Source organism: Alosa sapidissima, chromosome 12, assembly GCF_018492685.1.
Source record: "Alosa sapidissima isolate fAloSap1 chromosome 12, fAloSap1.pri, whole genome shotgun sequence".
In the NCBI taxonomy this organism is placed as follows: domain Eukaryota; kingdom Metazoa; phylum Chordata; class Actinopteri; order Clupeiformes; family Clupeidae; genus Alosa; species Alosa sapidissima.
In genome coordinates this window covers 36,818,833-36,841,401 of record NC_055968.1, presented here as the reverse complement: position 1 = coordinate 36,841,401, position 22,569 = coordinate 36,818,833, and the positions used below count along the sequence as shown (strand labels likewise).

At 35.9% G+C, this 22,569-nt stretch overlaps 1 protein-coding gene across 1 annotated transcript in view; it reads left to right on the top strand.

Moving 5' to 3' along the window:
* grin3bb (glutamate receptor, ionotropic, N-methyl-D-aspartate 3Bb) overlaps positions 1 to 22,569 on the top strand; it is a 172,647-nt gene that overhangs the window by 105,881 nt on the left and 44,197 nt on the right.

Sequence of the window (22,569 nt, the reverse complement as noted above, 5' to 3'; positions counted from 1 at the left end):
TCTCTCTTCTCCTCTCCCCTCCTCTCCTCTTCTCTCCTCATCTCTCCTCTCCTCTCCTCTTCTGTCCTCATCTTCTCTCCTCTCCTCTCCTCTCTCTCCCCTCCTCTCCTCTTCTCTCCTCATCTTCCTCTCTCTTCTCTCTCCTCTCCTCTCTCCCCTCCTCTCCTCTTCTCTCCTCATCTCTCCTCTCCTCTCTCTTCTCACTCTCCCTCTCCTCTCCTCTCCTCTCCTCTCCTCCTCTCCCTTCCTCTCCTCTTCTCTCTTCTCTTCTCCTCCTCTCCCCTCCTCTCCTCATCTCTCCTCTCCTCCTCTTCCCTCCTCTCCTCTCATCTCTCCTCTTCTCTCCTCTCCTCTCTTCTCTTCTCCTCTCTTCTCACCTCTCTTCTCCTCTCCTCTCCTCTCTTCTCTTCTCTTCTCTTCTCTTCTCTTCTCCTCTCCTCTCTTCTCCTCTCTTCTCTTCTCTTGTCTTCTCCTCTCCTCTCTTCTCCTCCTCTTCTCTTCTCTTCTCCTCTCCTCTCTTCTCTCTCTCCTCTCCTCTCTTCTCCTCCTCTTCTCTTCTCTCCTCTCTTCTCTTCTCTTCTCTTCTCTTCTCTTCTCTCTCCTCTCTTCTCCTCTCTTCTCTTCTCTTCTCTTCTCTCTCCTCTCTTCTCTTCTCTTCTCTTCTCTTCTCCTCTCCTCTCCTCTCCTCTCATCTCTTCTCCTCTCCTCTCCTCTTCCCCACTGTGACCTACGATCCACATGAGTAGTACAGCTCTTCACTGTGTCTAAGAGCATGTCTGTGTGTGTGTGTATGTGTTCATGTGTGTGTACGTGTGTGTGTACTGTGTGTGTGTGTGTGTGTGTTCATGTGTGTGTCCGTGTGTTCATGTGTGTATGAGTCTGTGTGTGTCCATGAATGTATGTTCATGTGTGTGTGTGTGTGTGTTCATGTGTGAGTGTGTGTGTGTGTGTCTCCTTCTCATCTCTTTCATGGGTTTACCCTTGGGGAGCAAGGCCTTGATCTCACCATCCACTCCTGAATATCAACTTTTCCATCTTTCAAATGTTCCCCGCCCGCTCTATATGATGCCCCCACCCACACACACACACACACACACACACACACACACACACACACACACACACACATACACAGACACACACACACACACACACACACACACACACACATACACATACACAGACACACACACACACACACACACACACACACACACACACACACATACACAGACACACACACACACACACACACACACACACACACACACACACACACACAGACACACACACACACACACACAGAGCAAGACAGATATATCCCAGGGTGGAGACATCAAACGCTTCCCTGATGGAATGTCAGTGGACTTGTAGAAGCTTCCAGTGTAGTGGAGTCAACACAAGGTAACATGTGATGATCACACATACACACACACACACACACACACATACACACACACGCACACACACACACACACACACACACACACACACACACACACACACACACACACACACACACACACACACTTGCAGTGTGGTGGAGGAGTCAGGACAAGGTAATGTGTGATCAGGGGGAATCCGCAGAGGCATGTCAGACCTGGAATAACATCCACTCCTTCCCATCGGATTGGACCCGGATTTGACTTTTCCTGAGGATTAGACCCAGCATTTTCTCTCTCTCTCTCTCTCTCTCTCTCTTTCTCAATTTCAATTTTCAATTTAATTGTACTTGTAGTGCGCCAAAACATTACACATGTCTCATGGCGCTTTACAGAATGTTAGACAATCAGAGAAAAGAAAGAAAAGAAGGCCCATGGGTAACAGGGGTAACAGGGGGGAAAAACTCCCTAGAATTGGAGATACATGTAGGAAGAAACCTCGAGCAGATACACGACTCAAGGGCCTGACCCATCTGCCTAGGGTCAGTTACAGAACAGTAAGGTCGGTATACATGTTAAATGCATAAGTTAGTCAGGTGTAGAGAATAGAACATGGTGTTTAAAGCCACCTGAGGTGAATGTTACAAGAGGTGGGATGATTACGTATCCAGTATGATAATGCATGAATCCTATTTAGTGTCAGAAAGTTCAAATAGTCCAGTGTAGGAAATGGAATTGTCCAGAGGGATTAGGAGTTGTCATAGGGCAAGTGGTGGGTCGCTAGGCTGTACGGGCCAGGAATCCGGGCAGGGGGACAGCAATAGGTGATGGTAGGGCAGTGGTAGGGATGGGGCTTCAGGTGCGATGAGTGACAGGGTTATGCAAAATTCGAATGGCAATTCTGCTTCCTGTTTGCTACCTCAATTGAAATGCAAGTGAAATTCAAGAATTGAATTGGAATTTAAGAGCCAGTTTCAATTCAATTCTGGAATGTTGCACAACCCTGATGAGTGAGATGAGGACCAAGCACACGGATGGCTGATGACTGGTGATGGTATACCTCCCAAATGAGGTAAGGGGGGAGAAAGAGAGATGTAGAGTATTACTATAAATCAAAATGGTTAATATCAATAAGTATATCAATGGCACTATATAGTGCTATACCATAGTGAGAATAGGCAAGAGAGAGGGGAGTTGAGAGAGGGGGGGGGGGGGTGGGTTGTACGGAGTGACACATGAAAAGGAAAAAAAAGCTGAGGACACAGCTAGGGTTGCAAAATTCCGGGAATTTTCAAAGTTGGAAACTTTCCATGGGAATTAACGGGAATATACGGGAATTAACGGGAATAAACTGGGAACTTTTAATATGGCAAGTTAGTCTATAACAGGGAACTTAAATGTAGTGGACAAAACCCCATCTTGCAGCATAATACTAGTTAAAACAACCTGATTTAATGCAATTTCAGTCAAATTTCTACCCTGCACATACGTCAATCCCATGCACACAGCAATCAGCATAGGCTACGAGACGTAAAGGAAACCTATGATGCGTTAATGTGCATGGGGAAAATAAATTCCCAGTGAAAACGTCATCTCATGTGGGAATAACTGGTGTGAAACTGGGGGAAGTTTGCAAACAGAGTTGCCCAGTTATGGGCTTGTCGTCACTTTTGTCCTCATTCAAATTGGGGAACGTCATTTTGCACTGTAATTAAACTGTAATGGGACGATTAATCGGATTAGTCTGATTAAGCTTGGCAATGTATATATAACTTACATATTCTATAAGGTTTGGTTGGGGCTGATTAAGCTTGGCAATGTATATATAATTTACATAATCTATAAGGTTTGGTTGGGGCTGATTAAGCTTGGCAATGTATATATAATTTACATAATCTATAAGGTTTGGTTGGGGCTGATTAAGCTTGGCAATGTATATATAATTTACATATTCTATAAGGTTTGGTTGGGGCTGATTAAGCTTGGCAATGTATATATAATGTACATAATCTATAAGGTTTGGTTGGGGCTGATTAAGCTTGGCAATGTATATATAACTTACATATTCTATAAGGTTTGGTTGGGGCTGATTAAGCTTGGCAATGTATATATAACTTACATAATCTATAAGGTTTGGTTGGGGCTGATTAAGCTTGGCAATGTATATATAACTTACATAATCTATAAGGTTTGGTTGGGGCTGATTAAGCTTGGCAATGTATATATAACTTACATATTCTATAAGGTATATAAGGTTGGGGCTGATTAAGCTTGGCAATGTATATATAACTTACATATTCTATAAGGTATATAAGGTTGGGGCTGATTAAGCTTGGCAATGTATATATAATTTACATAATCTATAAGGTATATAAGGTTGGGGCTGATTAAGCTTGGCAATGTATATATAATTTACATAATCTATAAGGTATATAAGGTTGGGGCTGATTAAGCTTGGCAATGTATATATAATTTACATATTCTATAAGGTATATAAGGTTGGGGCTGATTAAGCTTGGCAATGTATATATAATTTACATATTCTATAAGGTTTGGTTGGGGCTGATTAAGCTTGGCAATGTATATATAATTTACATATTCTATAAGGTTTGGTTGGGGCTGATTAAGCTTGATAATGTATATATAATGTATATATAATTTACATAATCTATAAGGTATATAAGGTTGGGGCTGATTAAGCTTGGCAATGTATATATAATTTACATATTCTATAAGGTATATAAGGTTGGGGCTGATTAAGCTTGGCAATGTATATATAACTTACATATTCTATAAGGTTTGGTTGGGGCTGATTAAGCTTGGCAATGTATATATAATTTACATATTCTATAAGGTTTGGTTGGGGCTGATTAAGCTTGATAATGTATATATAATGTATATATAACTTACATATTCTATAAGGTTTGGTTGGGGCTGATTAAGCTTGATAATGTATATATAATGTATATATAACTTACATAATCTATAAGGTTTGGTTGGGGCTGATTAAGCTTGGCAATGTACATATAACTTACATATTCTATAAGGTTTGGTTGGGGCTGATTAAGCTTGGCAATGTATATATAATTTACATATTCTATAAGGTTTGGTTGGGGCTGATTAAGCTTGGCAATGTATATATAATGTACATATTCTATAAGGTTTGGTTGGGGCTGATTAAGCTTGGCAATGTATATATAACTTACATATTCTATAAGGTATATAAGGTTGGGGCTGATTAAGCTCAATGTATATATAACTTACATAATCTATAAGGTTTGGTTGGGGCTGATTAAGCTTGGCAATGTATATATAACTTACATAATCTATAAGGTTTGGTTGGGGCTGATTAAGCTTGGCAATGTATATATAACTTACATAATCTATAAGGTTTGGTTGGGGCTGATTAAGCTTGGCAATGTATATATAATTTACATATTCTATAAGGTTTGGTTGGGGCTGATTAAGCTTGGCAATGTATATATAACTTACATATTCTATAAGGTTTGGTTGGGGCTGATTAAGCTTGGCAATGTATATATAACTTACATATTCTATAAGGTTTGGTTGGGGCTGATTAAGCTTGATAATGTATATATAATGTATATATAACTTACATATTCTATAAGGTTTGGTTGGGGCTGATTAAGCTTGGCAATGTATATATAACTTACATATTCTATAAGGTTTGGTTGGGGCTGATTAAGCTTGGCAATGTATATATAATGTACATATTCTATAAGGTTTGGTTGGGGCTGATTAAGCTTGGCAATGTATATATAATGTACATATTCTATAAGGTTTGGTTGGGGCTGATTAAGCTTGGCAATGTATATATAATGTATATATAACTTACATAATCTATAAGGTATATAAGGTTGGGGCTGATTAAGCTTGATAATGTATATATAATTTACATAATCTATAAGGTGGTTGGGTCTGATTAAGCTTGGCAATGTATATATAATTTACATAATCTATAAGGTGGTTGGGGCTGATTAAGCTTGGCAATGTATATATAACTTACATAATCTATAAGGTTTGGTTGGGGCTGATTAAGCTTGGCAATGTATATATAACTTACATAATCTATAAGGTTTGGTTGGGGCTGATTAAGCTTGGCAATGTATATATAACTTACATATTCTATAAGGTATATAAGGTTGGGGCTGATTAAGCTTGGCAATGTATATATAACTTACATATTCTATAAGGTATATAAGGTTGGGGCTGATTAAGCTTGGCAATGTATATATAATTTACATAATCTATAAGGTATATAAGGTTGGGGCTGATTAAGCTTGGCAATGTATATATAATTTACATATTCTATAAGGTATATAAGGTTGGGGCTGATTAAGCTTGGCAATGTATATATAATTTACATATTCTATAAGGTTTGGTTGGGGCTGATTAAGCTTGGCAATGTATATATAATTTACATATTCTATAAGGTTTGGTTGGGGCTGATTAAGCTTGATAATGTATATATAATGTATATATAATTTACATAATCTATAAGGTATATAAGGTTGGGGCTGATTAAGCTTGGCAATGTATATATAATTTACATATTCTATAAGGTATATAAGGTTGGGGCTGATTAAGCTTGGCAATGTATATATAACTTACATATTCTATAAGGTTTGGTTGGGGCTGATTAAGCTTGGCAATGTATATATAATTTACATATTCTATAAGGTTTGGTTGGGGCTGATTAAGCTTGATAATGTATATATAATGTATATATAACTTACATATTCTATAAGGTTTGGTTGGGGCTGATTAAGCTTGATAATGTATATATAATGTATATATAACTTACATAATCTATAAGGTTTGGTTGGGGCTGATTAAGCTTGGCAATGTACATATAACTTACATATTCTATAAGGTTTGGTTGGGGCTGATTAAGCTTGGCAATGTATATATAATTTACATATTCTATAAGGTTTGGTTGGGGCTGATTAAGCTTGGCAATGTATATATAATGTACATATTCTATAAGGTTTGGTTGGGGCTGATTAAGCTTGGCAATGTATATATAACTTACATATTCTATAAGGTATATAAGGTTGGGGCTGATTAAGCTCAATGTATATATAACTTACATAATCTATAAGGTTTGGTTGGGGCTGATTAAGCTTGGCAATGTATATATAACTTACATAATCTATAAGGTTTGGTTGGGGCTGATTAAGCTTGGCAATGTATATATAACTTACATAATCTATAAGGTTTGGTTGGGGCTGATTAAGCTTGGCAATGTATATATAATTTACATATTCTATAAGGTTTGGTTGGGGCTGATTAAGCTTGGCAATGTATATATAACTTACATATTCTATAAGGTTTGGTTGGGGCTGATTAAGCTTGGCAATGTATATATAATTTACATATTCTATAAGGTTTGGTTGGGGCTGATTAAGCTTGATAATGTATATATAATGTATATATAATTTACATAATCTATAAGGTATATAAGGTTGGGGCTGATTAAGCTTGGCAATGTATATATAATTTACATATTCTATAAGGTATATAAGGTTGGGGCTGATTAAGCTTGGCAATGTATATATAACTTACATATTCTATAAGGTTTGGTTGGGGCTGATTAAGCTTGGCAATGTATATATAATTTACATATTCTATAAGGTTTGGTTGGGGCTGATTAAGCTTGATAATGTATATATAATGTATATATAACTTACATATTCTATAAGGTTTGGTTGGGGCTGATTAAGCTTGATAATGTATATATAATGTATATATAACTTACATAATCTATAAGGTTTGGTTGGGGCTGATTAAGCTTGGCAATGTACATATAACTTACATATTCTATAAGGTTTGGTTGGGGCTGATTAAGCTTGGCAATGTATATATAATTTACATATTCTATAAGGTTTGGTTGGGGCTGATTAAGCTTGGCAATGTATATATAATGTACATATTCTATAAGGTTTGGTTGGGGCTGATTAAGCTTGGCAATGTATATATAACTTACATATTCTATAAGGTATATAAGGTTGGGGCTGATTAAGCTCAATGTATATATAACTTACATAATCTATAAGGTTTGGTTGGGGCTGATTAAGCTTGGCAATGTATATATAACTTACATAATCTATAAGGTTTGGTTGGGGCTGATTAAGCTTGGCAATGTATATATAACTTACATAATCTATAAGGTTTGGTTGGGGCTGATTAAGCTTGGCAATGTATATATAATTTACATATTCTATAAGGTTTGGTTGGGGCTGATTAAGCTTGGCAATGTATATATAACTTACATATTCTATAAGGTTTGGTTGGGGCTGATTAAGCTTGGCAATGTATATATAACTTACATATTCTATAAGGTTTGGTTGGGGCTGATTAAGCTTGATAATGTATATATAATGTATATATAACTTACATATTCTATAAGGTTTGGTTGGGGCTGATTAAGCTTGGCAATGTATATATAACTTACATATTCTATAAGGTTTGGTTGGGGCTGATTAAGCTTGGCAATGTATATATAATGTACATATTCTATAAGGTTTGGTTGGGGCTGATTAAGCTTGGCAATGTATATATAATGTACATATTCTATAAGGTTTGGTTGGGGCTGATTAAGCTTGGCAATGTATATATAATGTATATATAACTTACATAATCTATAAGGTATATAAGGTTGGGGCTGATTAAGCTTGATAATGTATATATAATTTACATAATCTATAAGGTGGTTGGGTCTGATTAAGCTTGGCAATGTATATATAATTTACATAATCTATAAGGTGGTTGGGGCTGATTAAGCTTGGCAATGTATATATAACTTACATAATCTATAAGGTTTGGTTGGGGCTGATTAAGCTTGGCAATGTATATATAACTTACATAATCTATAAGGTTTGGTTGGGGCTGATTAAGCTTGGCAATGTATATATAACTTACATATTCTATAAGGTATATAAGGTTGGGGCTGATTAAGCTTGGCAATGTATATATAACTTACATATTCTATAAGGTATATAAGGTTGGGGCTGATTAAGCTTGGCAATGTATATATAATTTACATAATCTATAAGGTATATAAGGTTGGGGCTGATTAAGCTTGGCAATGTATATATAATTTACATATTCTATAAGGTATATAAGGTTGGGGCTGATTAAGCTTGGCAATGTATATATAATTTACATATTCTATAAGGTTTGGTTGGGGCTGATTAAGCTTGGCAATGTATATATAATTTACATATTCTATAAGGTTTGGTTGGGGCTGATTAAGCTTGATAATGTATATATAATGTATATATAATTTACATAATCTATAAGGTATATAAGGTTGGGGCTGATTAAGCTTGGCAATGTATATATAATTTACATATTCTATAAGGTATATAAGGTTGGGGCTGATTAAGCTTGGCAATGTATATATAACTTACATATTCTATAAGGTTTGGTTGGGGCTGATTAAGCTTGGCAATGTATATATAATTTACATATTCTATAAGGTTTGGTTGGGGCTGATTAAGCTTGATAATGTATATATAATGTATATATAACTTACATATTCTATAAGGTTTGGTTGGGGCTGATTAAGCTTGATAATGTATATATAATGTATATATAACTTACATAATCTATAAGGTTTGGTTGGGGCTGATTAAGCTTGGCAATGTACATATAACTTACATATTCTATAAGGTTTGGTTGGGGCTGATTAAGCTTGGCAATGTATATATAATTTACATATTCTATAAGGTTTGGTTGGGGCTGATTAAGCTTGGCAATGTATATATAATGTACATATTCTATAAGGTTTGGTTGGGGCTGATTAAGCTTGGCAATGTATATATAACTTACATATTCTATAAGGTATATAAGGTTGGGGCTGATTAAGCTCAATGTATATATAACTTACATAATCTATAAGGTTTGGTTGGGGCTGATTAAGCTTGGCAATGTATATATAACTTACATAATCTATAAGGTTTGGTTGGGGCTGATTAAGCTTGGCAATGTATATATAACTTACATAATCTATAAGGTTTGGTTGGGGCTGATTAAGCTTGGCAATGTATATATAATTTACATATTCTATAAGGTTTGGTTGGGGCTGATTAAGCTTGGCAATGTATATATAACTTACATATTCTATAAGGTTTGGTTGGGGCTGATTAAGCTTGGCAATGTATATATAATTTACATATTCTATAAGGTTTGGTTGGGGCTGATTAAGCTTGATAATGTATATATAATGTATATATAATTTACATAATCTATAAGGTATATAAGGTTGGGGCTGATTAAGCTTGGCAATGTATATATAATTTACATATTCTATAAGGTATATAAGGTTGGGGCTGATTAAGCTTGGCAATGTATATATAACTTACATATTCTATAAGGTTTGGTTGGGGCTGATTAAGCTTGGCAATGTATATATAATTTACATATTCTATAAGGTTTGGTTGGGGCTGATTAAGCTTGATAATGTATATATAATGTATATATAACTTACATATTCTATAAGGTTTGGTTGGGGCTGATTAAGCTTGATAATGTATATATAATGTATATATAACTTACATAATCTATAAGGTTTGGTTGGGGCTGATTAAGCTTGGCAATGTACATATAACTTACATATTCTATAAGGTTTGGTTGGGGCTGATTAAGCTTGGCAATGTATATATAATTTACATATTCTATAAGGTTTGGTTGGGGCTGATTAAGCTTGGCAATGTATATATAATGTACATATTCTATAAGGTTTGGTTGGGGCTGATTAAGCTTGGCAATGTATATATAACTTACATATTCTATAAGGTATATAAGGTTGGGGCTGATTAAGCTCAATGTATATATAACTTACATAATCTATAAGGTTTGGTTGGGGCTGATTAAGCTTGGCAATGTATATATAACTTACATAATCTATAAGGTTTGGTTGGGGCTGATTAAGCTTGGCAATGTATATATAACTTACATAATCTATAAGGTTTGGTTGGGGCTGATTAAGCTTGGCAATGTATATATAATTTACATATTCTATAAGGTTTGGTTGGGGCTGATTAAGCTTGGCAATGTATATATAACTTACATATTCTATAAGGTTTGGTTGGGGCTGATTAAGCTTGGCAATGTATATATAACTTACATATTCTATAAGGTTTGGTTGGGGCTGATTAAGCTTGATAATGTATATATAATGTATATATAACTTACATATTCTATAAGGTTTGGTTGGGGCTGATTAAGCTTGGCAATGTATATATAACTTACATATTCTATAAGGTTTGGTTGGGGCTGATTAAGCTTGGCAATGTATATATAATGTACATATTCTATAAGGTTTGGTTGGGGCTGATTAAGCTTGGCAATGTATATATAATGTACATATTCTATAAGGTTTGGTTGGGGCTGATTAAGCTTGGCAATGTATATATAATGTACATATTCTATAAGGTTTGGTTGGGGCTGATTAAGCTTGGCAATGTATATATAATGTATATATAACTTACATAATCTATAAGGTATATAAGGTTGGGGCTGATTAAGCTTGATAATGTATATATAATTTACATAATCTATAAGGTGGTTGGGTCTGATTAAGCTTGGCAATGTATATATAATTTACATAATCTATAAGGTGGTTGGGGCTGATTAAGCTTGGCAATGTATATATAACTTACATAATCTATAAGGTTTGGTTGGGGCTGATTAAGCTTGGCAATGTATATATAACTTACATAATCTATAAGGTTTGGTTGGGGCTGATTAAGCTTGGCAATGTATATATAACTTACATATTCTATAAGGTATATAAGGTTGGGGCTGATTAAGCTTGGCAATGTATATATAACTTACATATTCTATAAGGTATATAAGGTTGGGGCTGATTAAGCTTGGCAATGTATATATAATTTACATAATCTATAAGGTATATAAGGTTGGGGCTGATTAAGCTTGGCAATGTATATATAATTTACATATTCTATAAGGTATATAAGGTTGGGGCTGATTAAGCTTGGCAATGTATATATAATTTACATATTCTATAAGGTTTGGTTGGGGCTGATTAAGCTTGGCAATGTATATATAATTTACATATTCTATAAGGTTTGGTTGGGGCTGATTAAGCTTGATAATGTATATATAATGTATATATAATTTACATAATCTATAAGGTATATAAGGTTGGGGCTGATTAAGCTTGGCAATGTATATATAATTTACATATTCTATAAGGTATATAAGGTTGGGGCTGATTAAGCTTGGCAATGTATATATAACTTACATATTCTATAAGGTTTGGTTGGGGCTGATTAAGCTTGGCAATGTATATATAATTTACATATTCTATAAGGTTTGGTTGGGGCTGATTAAGCTTGATAATGTATATATAATGTATATATAACTTACATATTCTATAAGGTTTGGTTGGGGCTGATTAAGCTTGATAATGTATATATAATGTATATATAACTTACATAATCTATAAGGTTTGGTTGGGGCTGATTAAGCTTGGCAATGTACATATAACTTACATATTCTATAAGGTTTGGTTGGGGCTGATTAAGCTTGGCAATGTATATATAATTTACATATTCTATAAGGTTTGGTTGGGGCTGATTAAGCTTGGCAATGTATATATAATGTACATATTCTATAAGGTTTGGTTGGGGCTGATTAAGCTTGGCAATGTATATATAACTTACATATTCTATAAGGTATATAAGGTTGGGGCTGATTAAGCTCAATGTATATATAACTTACATAATCTATAAGGTTTGGTTGGGGCTGATTAAGCTTGGCAATGTATATATAACTTACATAATCTATAAGGTTTGGTTGGGGCTGATTAAGCTTGGCAATGTATATATAACTTACATAATCTATAAGGTTTGGTTGGGGCTGATTAAGCTTGGCAATGTATATATAATTTACATATTCTATAAGGTTTGGTTGGGGCTGATTAAGCTTGGCAATGTATATATAACTTACATATTCTATAAGGTTTGGTTGGGGCTGATTAAGCTTGGCAATGTATATATAACTTACATATTCTATAAGGTTTGGTTGGGGCTGATTAAGCTTGATAATGTATATATAATGTATATATAACTTACATATTCTATAAGGTTTGGTTGGGGCTGATTAAGCTTGGCAATGTATATATAACTTACATATTCTATAAGGTTTGGTTGGGGCTGATTAAGCTTGGCAATGTATATATAATGTACATATTCTATAAGGTTTGGTTGGGGCTGATTAAGCTTGGCAATGTATATATAATGTACATATTCTATAAGGTTTGGTTGGGGCTGATTAAGCTTGGCAATGTATATATAATGTACATATTCTATAAGGTTTGGTTGGGGCTGATTAAGCTTGGCAATGTATATATAATGTACATATTCTATAAGGTTTGGTTGGGGCTGATTAAGCTTGGCAATGTATATATAATGTATATATAACTTACATAATCTATAAGGTATATAAGGTTGGGGCTGATTAAGCTTGATAATGTATATATAATTTACATAATCTATAAGGTGGTTGGGTCTGATTAAGCTTGGCAATGTATATATAATTTACATAATCTATAAGGTGGTTGGGTCTGATTAAGCTTGGCAATGTATATATAATTTACATAATCTATAAGGTGGTTGGGTCTGATTAAGCTTGATAATGTATATATAATGTACATAATCTATAAGGTTTGGTTGGGGCTGATTAAGCTTGGCAATGTATATATAACTTACATATTCTATAAGGTTTGGTTGGGGCTGATTAAGCTTGGCAATGTATATATAATGTACATATTCTATAAGGTTTGGTTGGGGCTGATTAAGCTTGGCAATGTATATATAATGTACATATTCTATAAGGTTTGGTTGGGGCTGATTAAGCTTGGCAATGTATATATAATGTACATATTCTATAAGGTTTGGTTGGGGCTGATTAAGCTTGGCAATGTATATATAATGTACATATTCTATAAGGTTTGGTTGGGGCTGATTAAGCTTGGCAATGTATATATAATGTATATATAACTTACATAATCTATAAGGTATATAAGGTTGGGGCTGATTAAGCTTGATAATGTATATATAATTTACATAATCTATAAGGTGGTTGGGTCTGATTAAGCTTGGCAATGTATATATAATTTACATAATCTATAAGGTGGTTGGGTCTGATTAAGCTTGGCAATGTATATATAATTTACATAATCTATAAGGTGGTTGGGTCTGATTAAGCTTGATAATGTATATATAATGTACATAATCTATAAGGTTTGGTTGGGGCTGATTAAGCTTGGCAATGTATATATAACTTACATATTCTATAAGGTTTGGTTGGGGCTGATTAAGCTTGGCAATGTATATATAACTTACATAATCTATAAGGTTTGGTTGGGGCTGATTAAGCTTGGCAATGTATATATAACTTACATATTCTATAAGGTTTGGTTGGGGCTGATTAAGCTTGGCAATGTATATATAACTTACATATTCTATAAGGTTTGGTTGGGGCTGATTAAGCTTGGCAATGTATATATAACTTACATATTCTATAAGGTTTGGTTGGGGCTGATTAAGCTTGGCAATGTATATATAACTTACATATTCTATAAGGTTTGGTTGGGGCTGATTAAGCTTGGCAATGTATATATAACTTACATAATCTATAAGGTTTGGTTGGGGCTGATTAAGCTTGGCAATGTATATATAATTTACATATTCTATAAGGTTTGGTTGGGGCTGATTAAGCTTGGCAATGTATATATAACTTACATATTCTATAAGGTTTGGTTGGGGCTGATTAAGCTTGGCAATGTATATATAACTTACATATTCTATAAGGTTTGGTTGGGGCTGATTAAGCTTGGCAATGTATATATAACTTACATATTCTATAAGGTTTGGTTGGGGCTGATTAAGCTTGATAATGTATATATAATGTACATATTCTATAAGGTTTGGTTGGGGCTGATTAAGCTTGGCAATGTATATATAATTTACATATTCTATAAGGTTTGGTTGGGGCTGATTAAGCTTGGCAATGTATATATAACTTACATATTCTATAAGGTTTGGTTGGGGCTGATTAAGCTTGGCAATGTATATATAACTTACATATTCTATAAGGTTTGGTTGGGGCTGATTAAGCTTGGCAATGTATATATAACTTACATAATCTATAAGGTTTGGTTGGGGCTGATTAAGCTTGGCAATGTATATATAATTTACATATTCTATAAGGTTTGGTTGGGGCTGATTAAGCTTGGCAATGTATATATAACTTACATATTCTATAAGGTTTGGTTGGGGCTGATTAAGCTTGATAATGTATATATAATGTACATATTCTATAAGGTTTGGTTGGGGCTGATTAAGCTTGGCAATGTATATATAACTTACATATTCTATAAGGTTTGGTTGGGGCTGATTAAGCTTGGCAATGTATATATAATGTACATATTCTATAAGGTTTGGTTGGGGCTGATTAAGCTTGGCAATGTATATATAATGTACATATTCTATAAGGTTTGGTTGGGGCTGATTAAGCTTGGCAATGTATATATAATGTATATATAACTTACATAATCTATAAGGTATATAAGGTTGGGGCTGATTAAGCTTGATAATGTATATATAATTTACATAATCTATAAGGTGGTTGGGTCTGATTAAGCTTGGCAATGTATATATAATTTACATAATCTATAAGGTGGTTGGGTCTGATTAAGCTTGGCAATGTATATATAATTTACATAATCTATAAGGTGGTTGGGTCTGATTAAGCTTGATAATGTATATATAATGTACATAATCTATAAGGTTTGGTTGGGGCTGATTAAGCTTGGCAATGTATATATAACTTACATATTCTATAAGGTTTGGTTGGGGCTGATTAAGCTTGGCAATGTATATATAATGTACATATTCTATAAGGTTTGGTTGGGGCTGATTAAGCTTGGCAATGTATATATAATGTACATATTCTATAAGGTTTGGTTGGGGCTGATTAAGCTTGGCAATGTATATATAATGTACATATTCTATAAGGTTTGGTTGGGGCTGATTAAGCTTGGCAATGTATATATAATGTACATATTCTATAAGGTTTGGTTGGGGCTGATTAAGCTTGGCAATGTATATATAATGTATATATAACTTACATAATCTATAAGGTATATAAGGTTGGGGCTGATTAAGCTTGATAATGTATATATAATTTACATAATCTATAAGGTGGTTGGGTCTGATTAAGCTTGGCAATGTATATATAATTTACATAATCTATAAGGTGGTTGGGTCTGATTAAGCTTGGCAATGTATATATAATTTACATAATCTATAAGGTGGTTGGGTCTGATTAAGCTTGATAATGTATATATAATGTACATAATCTATAAGGTTTGGTTGGGGCTGATTAAGCTTGGCAATGTATATATAACTTACATATTCTATAAGGTTTGGTTGGGGCTGATTAAGCTTGGCAATGTATATATAACTTACATAATCTATAAGGTTTGGTTGGGGCTGATTAAGCTTGGCAATGTATATATAACTTACATATTCTATAAGGTTTGGTTGGGGCTGATTAAGCTTGGCAATGTATATATAACTTACATATTCTATAAGGTTTGGTTGGGGCTGATTAAGCTTGGCAATGTATATATAACTTACATATTCTATAAGGTTTGGTTGGGGCTGATTAAGCTTGGCAATGTATATATAACTTACATATTCTATAAGGTTTGGTTGGGGCTGATTAAGCTTGGCAATGTATATATAACTTACATAATCTATAAGGTTTGGTTGGGGCTGATTAAGCTTGGCAATGTATATATAATTTACATATTCTATAAGGTTTGGTTGGGGCTGATTAAGCTTGGCAATGTATATATAACTTACATATTCTATAAGGTTTGGTTGGGGCTGATTAAGCTTGGCAATGTATATATAACTTACATATTCTATAAGGTTTGGTTGGGGCTGATTAAGCTTGGCAATGTATATATAACTTACATATTCTATAAGGTTTGGTTGGGGCTGATTAAGCTTGATAATGTATATATAATGTACATATTCTATAAGGTTTGGTTGGGGCTGATTAAGCTTGGCAATGTATATATAATTTACATATTCTATAAGGTTTGGTTGGGGCTGATTAAGCTTGGCAATGTATATATAACTTACATATTCTATAAGGTTTGGTTGGGGCTGATTAAGCTTGGCAATGTATATATAACTTACATATTCTATAAGGTTTGGTTGGGGCTGATTAAGCTTGGCAATGTATATATAACTTACATAATCTATAAGGTTTGGTTGGGGCTGATTAAGCTTGGCAATGTATATATAATTTACATATTCTATAAGGTTTGGTTGGGGCTGATTAAGCTTGGCAATGTATATATAACTTACATATTCTATAAGGTTTGGTTGGGGCTGATTAAGCTTGATAATGTATATATAATGTACATATTCTATAAGGTTTGGTTGGGGCTGATTAAGCTTGGCAATGTATATATAACTTACATATTCTATAAGGTTTGGTTGGGGCTGATTAAGCTTGATAATGTATATATAATGTACATATTCTATAAGGTTTGGTTGGGGCTGATTAAGCTTGGCAATGTATATATAATGTACATATTCTATAAGGTTTGGTTGGGGCTGATTAAGCTTGGCAATGTATATATAATTTACATATTCTATAAGGTTTATAAGGTTGGGGCTGATTAAGCTTGATAATGTATATATAATGTACATATTCTATAAGGTATATAAGGTTGGGGCTGATTAAGCTTGATAATGTATATATAATGTACGTATTCTATAAGGTGGTTGGGGCTGATTAAGCTTGATAATGTATATATAATTTACATATTCTATAAGGTTTGGTTGGGGCTGATTAAGCTTGATAATGTATATATAATGTATATATAATGTATATATAATGTATATATAATGTATATATAATGTACATATTCTATAAGGTTTGGTTGGGGCTGATTAAGCTTGATAATGTATATATAATGTATATATAATGTATATATAATGTATATATAATGTACATATTCTATAAGGTTTATAAGGTTGGGGTGGTATGTTGTGTCATTTTTTTTTTTACTTGTTTTACCATTTTCTGGGATTCTAACGGAACAAACTGATAGTCAAGATAGTTAATGTTCCAACCAATTGGATTTTGTTGTTGAGTGGCGTGGTGTATCTTGGGCAGTTCAGTGGTTTCAGTGTTGCTAGCTTAGCACGCTAGTAAACCATAGGCAGAGAATGGGATTCCCGCTAGCATGGTAGCTAGCTTTTTATGCTAAGCTAAGCGAAAATATGAACAAACAAATCATATTGGTTATTATGAAACAAAATGTTAATGCTTGTATATGAAAAAGTAGGAATTACCAAAAATTCCCAGTTAATTCCTGTAAATTCCCATTAATTCCCATAATTTCCTTTAATTCCATTAAAGTTTCCAATTTGGAATATTTCCAAAATTCCCCAGCTTAACTTCCCATGGAAAGTTTCCAGTAAGTTTCCGGAAATTTACCGGAAATTTTCCGCCCCTTTGCAACCCTAGACACAGCAGGGTGGTCCATTCCAAAAAACCCTGAGGTGGGTGAAGTTCCACACCGCATCATACCTAACTATGGGAGGCACTAAAGAAGTGTGTTTTAAGTCTAGACTTAAAATAGGGAGGGTGTCTGCTAATGGAATTGAGGGAGGGAGATTATTCCAGAGGAGGGGTGCGCAGTAGTTCTCTGTCTCTCTCTCTTATCACTGCTGGAATACCGCTCATTTTCCCGAGTGGAAACTCCCTCTTGTCTACCAGTCTGGAAGTAGCAGTTCTGCTTTAACATTCCCCAACCCCCTCCCATCAGTGGTGCTATGACAGCTCTCTAGTCTATGCCACCAGGCACTTGCATCAGAGCAACACACACACACACACACACACACATACACACACACACACACACAAACACACACACACACACACACACACACACACATATCCACACCACACTTCTCTAGTCTATGCCACCAGGCACTTCACTTCACTTGCATCAGAAGCAGCCAGGCCAGTTCCTGGGTCGGTCATGTCAACGCCAGATTAACACCCCACTGCCCACTACAATACCACCCCACTGCCCCTCTGCCCACTACAATACCACCCCACTACCCACTACAATACCACCCCACTGCCCCTCTGCCCACTACAATACCACCCCACTACCCACTACAATACCACCCCTCTGCCCACTACAATACCACCCCACTGAGTGAGACCAAATTTCCCTCATGGGATCAAAAGAGTATATATACTTATACTGACTACATTAACCTCTAGCGTTTATTATGACTACATTAACCTCTAGCGTTTATTATGACTACATTAACCTCTAGCGTTTGTTATGACTACATTAACCTCTAGCCTTTATATTGTTATGACTACATTAACCTCTAGCGTTTGTTATGACTACATGTTTATTATGACTACATTAACCTCTAGCGTTTGTTATGACTACATTAACCTCTAGCGTTTATTATGACTACATTAACCTCTAGCGTTTATTATGACTACATTTCATAACTGTTATTTTGTTAACGGGCTCCAGCCTTCAACAATCTCACCTCATTTAAGTAGAATGTATACTCTTCTGATCCCGTGAGGGAAATTTGGTCTCTGCATTTATCCCAATCCGTGAATTAGTGAAACACACTCAGCACACAGTGTACACGCAGTGAGGTGAAGCACACACTAATCCCGGCGCAGTGAGCTGCCTGCATCAACAGCGGCGCTCAGGGAGCAGTGAGGGGTTAGGTGCCTTGCTCAAGGGCACGTCAGCCGTGCCTGCTGGTCGGGGTTCGAACCGGCAACCCTCCGGTTACAGGTCCGAAGTGCTAACCGGCCACGGCTGCCCCAAATTTGCCCCCAAAACAAGCACTCTGGTCTTTGTGTCTCTATGTGTCCTGTGTGTTTAAAGGGGAAACAGGTCTCTATGTGTCCTGTGTGTTTAAAGGGGAAATAGGTGTCTATGTGTCCTGTGTGTTTAAAGGGGAAACAGGTGTTTATGTGTCCTGTGTGTTTAAAGAGGAAATAGGTGTCTATGTGTCCTGTGTCTATGTGTCCTGTGTGTTTAAAGGGGAAACAGGTGTCTATGTGTCCTGTGTGTTTAAAGGGGAAATAGGTGTCTATGTGTCCTGTGTGTTTAAAGGGGAAACAGGTGTTTATATGTCCTGTGTGTTTAAAGGGGAAATAGGTGTCTATGTGGCATGTGTGTTTAAAGGGGAAACAGGTAGTGAAGGTTTGTAGTCTTCTCAGTCTTACACTCATTTGTAAAACCCTCTCACTAGTGATCTCACAGTGTACTTGGTATTCTCTGGTCTATAGCTATACTGTTTTATTTATGTTGCTCTATAGCTATAGGGGTCTATTTTGCATCCCAGCGCTTTGTATACTCGCACTTTTGTCTTTCCTATTTTGCAGTCAGCGCATATTGGAATTTTCCCTCCACAGGTACATGTCTGTAAATTAGGGAATTCGATTACGCCCACCGGGGCGGTTCAGCGAAAAGATGGGGCGTGTTCCGGCGCAAACGTTCACTGTTGATATTCTGCAGTTTCAGAAAACAATTCTGCCACAGACTAGGAACTCCCTGGTCTAAAGTCTGTGGCGCAAATGCAGATGCTATTTTAAGGGCGCATGCATGACCACAGGCCTGCATGAATGAATGCGTTGCACACCAATCTACAGACACCCCCGTGCACAGACGGAAACATTCAAAGCCTTGATAATATTTGTCCATTTCCCGGTTTTGTTCGTGCATTGGTGACCTAAAAATTTAGTAGCCTATATACTGTAGTACAACATCTACATGCAATATCTTTACAACAACGCCTAATTATGACCTATTAATTTGGACAACTTTATACAGCCCTATAAAGGCTAAAGTTACCTTTAGTTTTGTTCCAATTTACCGTTGTGTATGGCTTTAAACATCGCGTGCGCTTTAACATCAGCCTAAGCATTATTCCAGCTGCGCTAAGGTTTTAAGCACCATCATTTTGCCTACCTTGTTGTAGCCCATCTAAAATAACTCCAAGCTTTGTTATGTTCCCTCCATCCTTTCGTTATTTTCAAAAAACGTTTTATATCCATGATGGCCTTGAAGTCTTGAGTTAGTGAATTAGCTTAAATCAGCTTTTATGTGCTGTTAACCAGCAACCATAGATAGTAAAAGAAAGCAGCCAGTATGGCTACAATTTCTGTAGTTGCTGCGTCCATTCATTGTTATTCTCTCTCCTGCTCAAACAAATGTTGTGCGTGCATTAAGTTGATGATAACGTGTTTACAAACTCTTCGTAACAGAAAATATTGTAAATAGCCTACTGCCATGCAGTTAATGGGATACTGTGCAGAGTTGAAAGTTAGTTAGGTCAACTTGGAAACTGTTTCTCTTGTTGAGTTGCCTGATGGGAAGGAGCCCTTGCTTGGCCGCCTGTGCTGCGCAACGCACACTTCGCTCCTCTCATCTATACAACGTAGTTCCCATTTCTGTAAACCATACATAATTTCAAAGAAAAATATTACCACTCGAGGGAAATCAGTGTGGTGTCCATTAAGATGTGAAAAAATAGGCATAAATCTAGCGTAGGCGTGATGTTGAATTACATGCCGATGCCATTTAACCCAAATGCTAGCCTGGCGGGCCATCCTATATCATTGAAATGTATAGTCTGGAATCGAGCCATTCACCTCGCTTAATCCAAGGGGCGGGCAGAGAATTGTCTTTCAAACTGCCTAGGCATGCAATAGGCCAGCGCTACGACCATAGCCGTATCCGGTCGGCAAAACGGCAAATACATCCTTCTTCGAAAGGAATGACTTAAGTGCATTGTGTTGCTCAACTTTCAAAGAAAAGCACAAGTCCAACTTCTCCAAAGTTGACGCCAACGCCGATTCAAACAACCGCTCTTCGTTCGCCATAGCCACCTTCCTTGTTGTTCACCGTCGCAGGACTGTCGTCATCCTGTTAAGCCCGCCTTAAGACTCTCTAACAAAATAGAGCGCTGTGATTGGATGAGGTCCATGGCGTCAGCCAATAGAAATCCCTATGGTTTGATACAAGATGTACAGGCTGAGCAAATTAATTTGCCGCCGCTAGGGTGCGTCTAGATTTCTAGGCTACCCAAATGCCCCAGCGGCAGCACGGGAGAGTATGTTAGATTACATTGTACATTGCAAAAATATCACCATGCATTCATAACCTCATGCTTCTGTGAGAGTGATCCCAAAACATCGGAAAGTATGTCTTTGTGACAATTCTGCATTACATTTTGTAATTTGTTGAACAGTGATTATAGCGCTGTGAACGCTCTTGGCTGCGCCTGGCAAATCCGCCATCGTAATAGCAATCAGCTATGGAACAAGCGTGCCTGTTGTTAAAGGGAATGTGAGATGACGCTCTGATTGGTTTATTGCACGTTACGCCCAAACCACACCCATGATTAATGTAGCTACTTCAGACCACCCCATTTTAGATTTGCGTCGGGCGTCTAAACAGTCATTAACATGCCGGTAAAATAGAAACAGCGCCCAAGATCCGCCCACGCAAAGACACTTCCGTTTTAGACCATTAAAATAGAGCCCATAATGTTTTATTTATGTTGATCTATAATGTTATATTTATGTTGGTCTATAATGTTTTGTTTATGTTGGTCTATAGCTATAATTGTTTTATTTATGCCTGCTCATTTATTTATTTCCCTTGTTGTCTTTCATCCTATTTGTATATTTTACCTTTTAATTCCCCTTGTATATTCATTTTGCTTTCATTTCTGGATTTTTTGTTTCCATTTAAAGTTTTATTGACGTTTCTCATCTGCTCCTTTGGCCTGTTTCCACTATAATTGTGTGTCAAGCTGTCAAAGTGCTCCGTGCTGCAATGTTTTGCCCAAACGGTGCAATACCTGAAGGCCGGATCTAATCTGATATGATTTGATTTGAGAAAATTGTCAGTGCCTTTAACTACTAATCCAGGTCTCTGTCTCTCCCCCTCTCTCCCCCCCCCCCTCTCTCTCTCACATACACACACACACACAAACACACACACATACACACACACACAGGTGCCTAACTACTAATCCAGGTGATGTGGATA